Source organism: Euprymna scolopes, chromosome 46, assembly GCF_053919585.1.
Source record: "Euprymna scolopes isolate OS-2025 chromosome 46, ASM5391958v1, whole genome shotgun sequence".
Taxonomy (NCBI): domain Eukaryota; kingdom Metazoa; phylum Mollusca; class Cephalopoda; order Sepiida; family Sepiolidae; genus Euprymna; species Euprymna scolopes.
The window spans coordinates 77,774,071-77,784,568 of NC_136527.1; the positions used below are offsets into that span (position 1 = coordinate 77,774,071).

At 29.6% G+C, this 10,498-nt stretch overlaps 1 long non-coding RNA gene across 1 annotated transcript; it reads right to left on the reverse strand.

Moving 5' to 3' along the window:
• Nucleotides 1–248: 248 nt before the first annotated feature.
• On the reverse strand, nt 249–5,690 carry LOC145271265 (uncharacterized). Its single transcript, XR_013865790.1, has 2 exons — nt 5,477–5,690; nt 249–646 (listed from the first exon to the last, which is right to left on the reverse strand). It is a non-coding gene; the product is annotated as an uncharacterized LOC145271265 (long non-coding RNA).
• Nucleotides 5,691–10,498: the final 4,808 nt, after the last annotated feature.

Here is a 10,498-nt window from a genome sequence, read left to right on the forward strand (position 1 = left end):
AATTATTTGTCTTTCCCCCAGTGTGAGTGTTAATATGTGTCACTTTGATTTCTTCAGATCAAGAATATCAACACACTTCACAAGAATGTGGCTTTTCCGCAGTGTGAATTTTCATATCTCAGTAAGACATTGCTTGCTGTTAATATCTCAGTAAGATGTGTAAGAACGGGAATATCAATACACTTTACAAGAATATTGTTTTACACGAAGCATTACTTTTCTCTATTTATTCTAAATTTACAAATCAGTTTGTTTCAGCTGGGGATGGATCATCCTACAATATGCCAAACATTAAAATAATATTTTTTAATGCTGAGCTCTCTTTAAGTGCATTTGTTTTCTTCAGTGTGTGTTCATATATGTATATATAAGTATATTTTGAAGAAAAAGAATATTCACACATTTCACAAAATGTGTTTTTATAAAAAAATCATACACATGATAAAAATGTGACTAATATTACCTTCAAGATGTGTTAAGTTTTCACAACTATTTCATAACATTCGTAAATAATAGCGGTCAGGATAAGAAAAATTCCCACAGATGCCGCTTTATTCTTCCAAATAATGTAATTCTCTTCATCAAATAATGTTTAAAGAAAATCATATTCCATTAAAATTCAGTCATAGGGTTCAATCAGGAACATCTGCAAAAAAATGAAATTCAATATTTTTACTATTTCATATTATGTATTAGTATTGTTTATTGTTAATTTTATTGAATTTAAGTCACAACCCTTAGAATAATTTAATCTAAATATTCATAAGCGTCACGTTAAAAATTTCTATTTTCTAACTTTACACAGAACCAGTAAATGTATACTAAAATCCAATCACATTGTTTAATCAGTAACATCTGCAAAAATGAAATTCAATATTTTTAATATTTGCTTTGATCTATTAGTATTGTTTATTATTTTCTAACTTTACATCAAAATACGCTACTATCAAACCATTGTCTTAATACATGTTTTTTAGTATGCAAACTTTTATTCCATATATTTTTATATTTTTATTACTTTTTAGATTTTTATATATATTTATCAATTTTCTAAAGAAAATCATTACATTTTTTATTACTTTTTAGATTTATATATATTTATTAATTTTGTAATTCTTTTCAATCCTATGATTTAAGGAAATATTACACTTCTAATTCATGTGAATACAAAATTATGTGTAACTACATACTTTTACCTTATAAGGGTGTAAATGTTTCAAGTTTATTTAAATATCGACACCAACCAATTTTTAGTATAATATTTATCAAGTATATTAGCAAGTGATTTGAGATCATCACAAAGACTTCATAAAAAAACGGAGTATTACTAAAAAATAATTAGGAATTAGAGTATCCTATACATTTTCAAAGCTTACATAAAACTATGCATTGAATATTATTGCCACATATGAGCTGGTGCAACTATCATTAACTTACTCGGTCTTTGGTAAGGTTCACGAAGAGTCTCGAATTTAATTCATCCATCCCCCACACACAACCTCCACTCTTTGTCTCACTCTCACAATGTTTAATCCCTATACCCTGTTTTCAAGTAATTCATTAGAATGCACTCTGATTAATGTAACACATGTACGTACATGATTCTAATTCATCTAACAATCAGAAAAATCTCGCCCCTTCCTTGTTTTTTTTTTTTTTTTTTTTTTTTTTACACAATGATCACCACTTATCAAGGCCCGGAAGCCACTCAGGGATAAGGGTTATTGCAAGTACATCACGTTAGTGAGGAGATTTTATGAAGTGTTTAATTAGGGGGGCGGTTCATTAGGAATTTGTTAACATTAGACTTGAAGACATCCAAGTTGTAGTCCGGAGGGAAGCAGGCAGACGGAACAGAGTTCCACAGGCGTGCAGTTCTAAGAAAGAAGCTTTGCTCATGAAATCCGCGTTTTGATTTAGGCACAGATATAGAGTGGGGGAAATTTTTCACAGTGGATTCAGCTAGACGGGTGATTTTCGTGAAAGTTTGGCGAGGGGGGACCAGGGATTGGAGTTCAGACGAGCACCTGCCATGAAAATAACGATAAAACAAGGATAGGCTCGCAACGTCTCTTCTGTGGGAGAGGGGTTGCAGGGTAGAGAAAAGGGCATCCCCCACTAAACCACGAAGTCTATTTTGTACTCTGTCAAGGCATGATAGGCTGTTTTTGGCAGCTCCTGCCCAGATATGGCAACAGTATTCCATCCTTTGCCGTACTTGGCTTTTATATAGATAGAGAATTGAATCAGTAGTGAGATATCTTCTGGAGCGGTAGAAGGATCCCACCATCTTTCCTGCGACCTTGGCAACAGACTTGATGTACGTGTTCCATTTCAGATCAGGAGTAAAGGTCAAACCCAGAAGCTTGTCAAAACACGGGGCCTCACCCAGACGAGAGCCATCCATCACAATTGATGCCAGCTGGGGATCAGAGCGTTGATGATGTAAGGATAGGAGTTTGGTTTTAGATGCATTAAAGGTAACTAGCCACATCTTCCCCCACTGAACCACGCGCTCGAGATCAGAGGAGAGAGAATCCGAGAGAACTTCGTCATTTACAGCCTTTGATGTGTTGCCGTAGATGGTCGTGTCATCAGCATAGATGTCAACGAATGATTTAAGTATGTGTTTAGGGAGGTCATTGATGTTGATATTTCTATAGACAAGAAAGTATTTTAGTGTTAGACTTTGGAAGTCCTTTCATTTTCTGCTTCTATATAGCAGAATGCCTTTTACTCTTATTGGCTTCGTCAGTCTGCAACACTTTGCTGTAGTTTAAATGTAATATGTACGGACATTGATGAACTTGTTTCTTAGTAATAAACCCAAGTATTAGTCCTTTACCTTCAGCTGATAATATGCCTTGTTTGTGATGAAAATATGTAAAAACATATCTTGAATGTTTTATTTTCAAATCTCTGTTCACCTCTAATTCACATGAATGTAAACACTGTTTAATCACAGTTGTTTAACTTAACGTGTTCAATGTTTTGTATTAAAATATTAAAAAGATAAAAGATTTAAATCACTATAAACAGATATTACATATACTATTATATATTATTATATAATATTCCTGTATTTTTTGTCCCAATACACTTTCTCATGTAACTACAGAACGATATTTTTGACATATTAATTCATTATAATAAAACTGTGGATTAAATCCTAGGAGGCACATCATAACGATTGCAAAGATATACAATATACTTATACATATACCATAACGTTTCTGTTCCTCTATCCAAATGTAACCCATGGACGTACATAATTCTAATTCATCTAACAATCAGAAAAATCTCGCCCCTTCTTTGTTGATATTTTCCATATACCAGAAAGTATTTTACTGTTAGACTTTGGAATTCCCTCCATTTTTGACATATTAATTCATTATAATAAAACTGTGGATTAAATCCTAGGAGTGACATCATAACGATTGCAAAGATATACAATGAAAGTAGCTGTTATTTTTCCCTCTAAAAAACAAGTACTACTCCTGCACCCAGTCGATGCTTGGAGGTGTTCGGCATTACGGTCATATATGGGGTTTCACTGTAAATTCCAGGCTCATATATTTATACATATACCATAACGTTTCTGTTCCTCTATCCAAACAAATAATGATTCTCCGTATTCACACTTCACAAAATCTCATTGGCTGACAACTAAATATTCAGTCATTCTGGAATGAACGAAGCCTCATTCAAAGAAGAACGCACCTGAGATTAAAACAAACATGAGGTAATCATTTAAGATTAAATACTTTGGAAACTAAAAAAAAATAAATAAAACAAACTATATTTTTATTATTACCAGAAAATATGTACTTCCCTGTTATTACTTTAGCAAGAATGAATTACTATTTCCTTACCTTTCTTACTAAAATATTTCGTTATCCTTATTACTAAAATACCATTGTTAATTCTTTCAGTTTTTTGCATGCACACCTAATTATTTTAACTTTTTTACTTTATAAAAATACAATGTTGCTTTCCTTACAAAATTGTTTTATTAAAATTATACTTTCTTTTGTAGACCTTAAAATAAATGTTTTTACAATTATATATTGATACTTTTGGATACAATAAATGTTTTGGTTTACAAGAATCTTCTGTCAGAAAAAATTGATTTATTATTTATTTGTTGTGTTATTTGACCAAGAAGAAATCGGATTTTTTTCATCATAATTTCGTTATTCATTTTACATTTACAGTGGAAGAGACTCATAAAAAGAATTAATATTTATATTTCATTTTCGTAAAAAAGATAACCATACAGTAATTCGCTTTTACTTAAATATAAATAAGGACGCATGAGAAAAAAGTTTGTTTACATTTGATTTTCAAGTTTCCGATACGCTAAGGTTTGCCGTTTGTTTATATTAAAATGTTTCACAAACTTTAAATGGGTAAAATTTAATCATACCATTATTTCACATGTGAGGCTGTGATTAAAATTAATTTTAAATTAACCACAAATAAAAAGAAATCATGCCAAATGAAGTTTACAAATTAAATGTAAATGTGTTTTTTAAAAATAATTTATAATTAAAAGCGCTGAACATTACAAAGTACAATTTTGGGCAATTATACGTTTTTGATATCGTGCTGAAATATTGCTTTTGTTTACAAAGCCAGTTTTACCTTGTGGAGGGGAGGGAGTTTTTAACTATATTTCCACCTTACGATTGAATAAAAGTATTTGTGTGAAACTTGAATTTAACTGGAAAACACTATTTATAAATAGCGCAGTACCAAAAATGCATAAGCACCAAATTTTATAGTAGATACTGATCTCAGTTGCATATGATGGCAGAGCACCATTACCACCCCCACCTTTCAACTGCCCCCATCCCCAATGTAAACAAATGCTTTGTGAAATATTAAATGACATTCTACTCTGTAAATGTCGGTTCCTTACTTATGTAAAAATGGTTAAATAAGCTGCAGAAGCACATGTTAAAGTGCACAAGTTATAATTGACTACCACCCTCCAAAAAGAATGAAAAATATAAAAAAAATGATTTTGTATACCATTCGGGAACATTTAATTTTTAGATCAACAATTCTTGTTATTTATATGTCTATTAAAGATTCCTCCGCGATGTGATAAGTCACTTCACTATAAGAAAACATTATTACAGGCGGTGAAATGACACAAAATAGTCCCTGGGTAAAGAGGTTCATACAATGCAAACGGTGAATTTGTGACGGTTGTAAATAAACAAATAAAATTAAATAAACATATTTTGTACAAAAATCTAAATGTCAGATTGAAAAAATATTTTAGAAGATTTTTTTTATGGAAGACTCATACGTTTTTTTTTGTTCACGTATGTTATAAAGCATGGCGAAATCAATATTTATTGGATTGCAAAAAAAATGAACTTATTTTAATGTTTCAGATTATTTTAAACGTTATTGGATGTAATTTTTTTAAAAGTGTATGAAAAGAAAAGAAATAATAATAACTTACCTTTCATTCCAGGAATTCAATACGAAAAAAGTCGGATGAATTCGTTCTTTTCTATTGTGTTCATTATTAGTAAATTGATACAACTTTTGTTTTGTGTGTCCAATTTATTAAGAAATAAAATATTTGAAAATATAAAAGAATCAAAATTAAAAGATGAAAAACACGATTTAAACGTGAAATTATTTAAAGGAAAAAAATCAACTGTTAAAGAACAATGAATTTAGATCACCGTAAAACGGTGTAATGATTATTTCATTCCTCGTGTAAAAAAAATGTCCGTTCATTTGTTAAAAATGTGCAATTGTTTTCTAATCATGTTTAGAACATATTAAATAATGAAACAAATTATATCGATGCTTAAAGCTAAAATAATTATAAATGGTATTTTAAAAGCCATTCTTAACATCGGGAGGTTGTTTTTTTTTATTTTACTATTCTTTGTTTCTACCTAACAATTGAAAAAAAAAAACAAAAAAACACGAAACTTCAATTTAACCCGAAAAAACTATTTACAAATAGCGCGGTTATTAAAATGCATAAGCCCCACATTTTGGTTTAGTTTTGCAGTAGAGATGATGGAAGATGGTACAGTACTTTATATATATATATATATATATATATATATATATATATATATATATATATATATATATATATATATATGTTATGTTATTTGTTTTTGTTTTTGCGATACGTTTTGAAATAATTCAATTATTTACGAAAGTGCATTTTTAATTATAAAGAAGTGACCCAAGAACCATCGCGTAAATTCAATCAACTAAAATGAGATGGAAAACGGGGTGAGGAAAAAAAATAATAATGGGGCAAGTTATATGTACAATTCAATAAAATAAATAAGTCGATTAAAAAACAAGATCGTTAAAATACAGTTAAAACACACACACACACACACACACACACATATATATATATATATATATATATATATATATATATATATATATATATATATATATATATTTCTTTTCGATGCCCTTTTTGTGACCAAGAGCGGGGGTAGGTGTATCAGAATTTTTGTATTGACATTATTATGGATTATAATTCCGAAATAAACTATTAAAGTTGTTTTAAAAGTAATAGAAATTTTATTTAAAACAAAAACAGTAATGAAATTAATTGAATTTTACGAGCTCAGTATGTTTCAATTTTTAAACTTTAAAAATCGATCAACATTTTTCTATTGATTAAATTTTTACGATATATCAGGGTCAATGTGAAATTTTATGCTCTTTCCAAGAAACCGAATATAATATTTTAGACAAGTGTTTTTTTAAATTCACGCCCCCCCTATTTTCAATTGTCTATTAAAAAGTAAATAATTAATTTACTCACCAAAGTTTTATATATCACAAATTGACGATAAAAGATCGTTGTTTGTTTTTTCTTTGTTTTTTTTTTAATGAAACCTTGGTCCTTGCTCTTTTAATTGAAAAAGAATTAGGGATTGAGTTACATTTTTCAAGTAGTTATAAGTTTGGAAAGACAGGGGGTCGAATTAATTCACGCCTCCCATTTTGAAATGTCTACTAAAATGTAAATAATTTATTTACTCACCAAAGTGTTTATATCACAAATTGAAGATAAAAGATCAATAAATAATATATTCAAATTTAAAACGAATAATAGAAGAGTTTTTTTGTTTTTTTTTTGAAATTTACATGTAAAATCCGAAGTTTAAAATTTAAAAAAAAACAAAAAAAAACATGTTTGTTTGGGTTTTTTTAATGAAACCTTGGTCCTTGCTTCTTTAATTGAAAAAAGAATAGAGCTTGCATTACATTTTTCGAGGAGTTATAAGCTTGGAAAGACAGGGTGGAATTATTCAATACTTTTCACGAAATTTCTGACACACCTAGTGCGGGGTCCGATTGAAATATAAATATAAATATAAAAAATCACAATAAAAATATTAAATACAAAAAGTAACATATTTTTTATGCTTCAACAAACACTTCTAACATTCAAATCCTAGAGGCATATGTGGACTTTTTTTAACGTAATATTTACATGTAAGATTCTAATATTTCCATTGCACGCAAGAACGTATAATTATCAACATAAAATAATGTTCATATAATCTATGAAAATAAAGTAAAAAAAATATAAATTGAAAAACAAGAACCTAGAAAAATAATTTAATTAAAAAATGTCCAAAATTATACGAACGTTCCATGTCGGTAAGTACGGATGAGCAGAGTTGAAAAGAAAACCAGTCTGTTTTGCTCACCCTCCTCCTCTTTTCAACTACCCGCCTGTTTGTGTTCATCAACTTTTTAATTTCACGTAAACATTATGATAAATTTTGACGTAAGTCTGTATTTTTTAGTGTGTAATTTTTTCAATGATTATAAATTGTTTTCTTAACCAATTTTAATTCTGTATTAATATCATTAAATAATGGCGTTAACTTTTTTTTTCAAAGACTAAATTGTCAGTAGTATAATTAATGAATTTAATTAACTTTTATGCATTTTAAATGAAGGAAGGAGGAGTTTCGACTAAAAAAAAGTCGCTCGGTATGCCGGAATAAAGACATAAATTATGTCAAATTTGTCCTTCCATACATATTTCAATTTTGTCCGAGAGTTTAATTTGATGCGAATGGGAAAGTCTCGTTGCCGCCAGTGATACATTTTTGAATAATTATTACTTTTTTTTTTGCAAAAGTTAAGTACATCTATTGTATTAATTCATTATCTTAAGACTTTAACTTAATACTTAACTTGGAAATAGTTACAGAAAAAATATTTTTCTTGCCAGGAAAATGTAAACACGAGTTTTGTCATAATGAATTTTTACATGAAATCTAGGGTTTTTCAGATTTGAGATAAAATTATTCCATGTATTTTTTTTATTTCACACACTTTTTTCTTTGAGAAATTAACTTTAAACTAATATATGTTATGCGTTGAGCATATGGAGAAGTGACACTAGGTGTGTCGGACGTTTGAGGGAATTTTTGACACCCCTTACAAAATACTGCGAATAAAATATATTAAAAAAAAAAACTCGTAATTTCTCTTTTTAAAGTGGGTTGTTTATTTTCTTTATGGAATATACTTCTAAAATAAACTATTAAAGTTGTTTAAAAAATAATCGAAATATTTTCTTTTACAAGGCGGTCATCACTTATCAAGGCCCGGAAGCCACTCAGGGATAAGGGGTTTTGTAAATACAGTACGTTAGTGTGGATATTTTAGAGCGTCTACTTAAGGGGGCGGTTCATCAGGAATTTGTTTACGTTGGACTTGAAGTCATCCAGTTGTAGTCAGGAGGGAAGCTGGCAGACGGAACAGAGTTCCACAAACGTGCAGTTCTAAGAAAGAAGCTTTGTTCATGGAATCTACGTTTTGATTTAAACATAGATAAAGAGTGGGGAAAGTTTTTGACAGTGGATTCAGCTAGACGGGTGTGTTTTGTAAAAGACTGGCGAGGGGGGTGGTAGACATTGGAGTTCAGACGAGCACCTGCCATGGAAAAAACGATAAAACAAGGATAGGCTTGAAACGTCTCTTCTGTGGGAGAGACGTTGCAGTAAAGAGAAAAGGGCATCCCCACTAAGTCACAAAGTCTATTTTTTACTCTGTCGAGGCAGGATAGGCTGTTTTTAGCAGCTCCTGACAGATATGGCAGCAGTATTCCATCGTTGGACGTACTTGTCTTTTATATAGATAGAGAATTGCATCAGTAGTGAGATATCTTCTGGAGCGGTAGAAGGATCCCACCATCTTTCCAGCGACCTTGGCAACAAACTTAATGTACGTATTCCATTTCAGATTAGGATTATTTTTATATTAAAAAAAGTGTTTACAATGTGCCTGCGTGCCTGCATATAGCCATTTTTTTACGTAATTAAATCGATTGAATTTTACGAGTTAATTTTTTTTTTCAATTTAAAAATCTATCAAAATTTTTCGATTGGTTCAATTTTTACGATATTTTCAGGTTCAATGTGAAATTTTATGCTCTTTCCAATAAACTTAATATTATATTCTAGAGAAGGTTTTTTTTAATTCACCTCCCCCATTTTGTAATGTCTATTAAAATGAACATAATTAATTTTCTCACCTCAAATTTAGATATCCCAAATTGAGGATAAAAGATACCTTAAATAAATAAGCTAATTTAAAACAGAAAAATACAGTTATTTTCAAATTTACCTGTAAAGTCCAAAGGTTACAACCTTTTTTTCAAAACCACGATGATTTTTTTAAAATAAAACCTTATAATCTTCTTATATTGCACAGAAAGTTTCGTTTTATTGCGAAAATTATTTCTATTTCATTCAATGCATTTTTAAATATTAAAAAAATTTACTCCATAAAGTGGGAATAAAATATATTAAATCAAAAACTCATGTATTTCTTTGAGAAAAAAAATTCTTCCACTGGTATTTTTTTAAGGCAAAAACTTATAAGTAAAATGTTACTAATTTCCAGCTATGGCGGCACAAATTTCTTCACGAGCAAGGCTACACGGCTAATGCGAACGTGTGGGTTTTACGTCCTTCTGTTCATCCATAGTTCAAAACAAAATGAATCACCGGTGTGGCGTTTGACTAATGACCGATAGATGCTTACGTAATGGCAGGGTTTTCAAATATTTGTTTAAAAAAATATTTAAAAAAATACATGGAATTTAAAATATAAATATGAATTCATTCTTAACAATGAAGAATGGAACTACCCATTTAATAGTATTTTTTATAAGTAACTGATTTTTTGGCATTTATATCTGCATATATTTATCGAAGCAAGTCAAAATACGTTGATTTTCTTTAAATATTTTTAAAAGAAAACCGATTAAAAAAAACAATATTAAATAATTTACTATTTAACCTGTTATATTTTTAATCCGGTATTTGCTCCTTTAATTGAAAAAAAATTATAGCTTGAATTACATTTTTCAAGTAGGTATAAGCTTCGAAACATAGGAAGTTGAATTATACAAGTTCATGTACGTCATTTATAATGGCGGCATCTGATACACCTATTGCAGCGG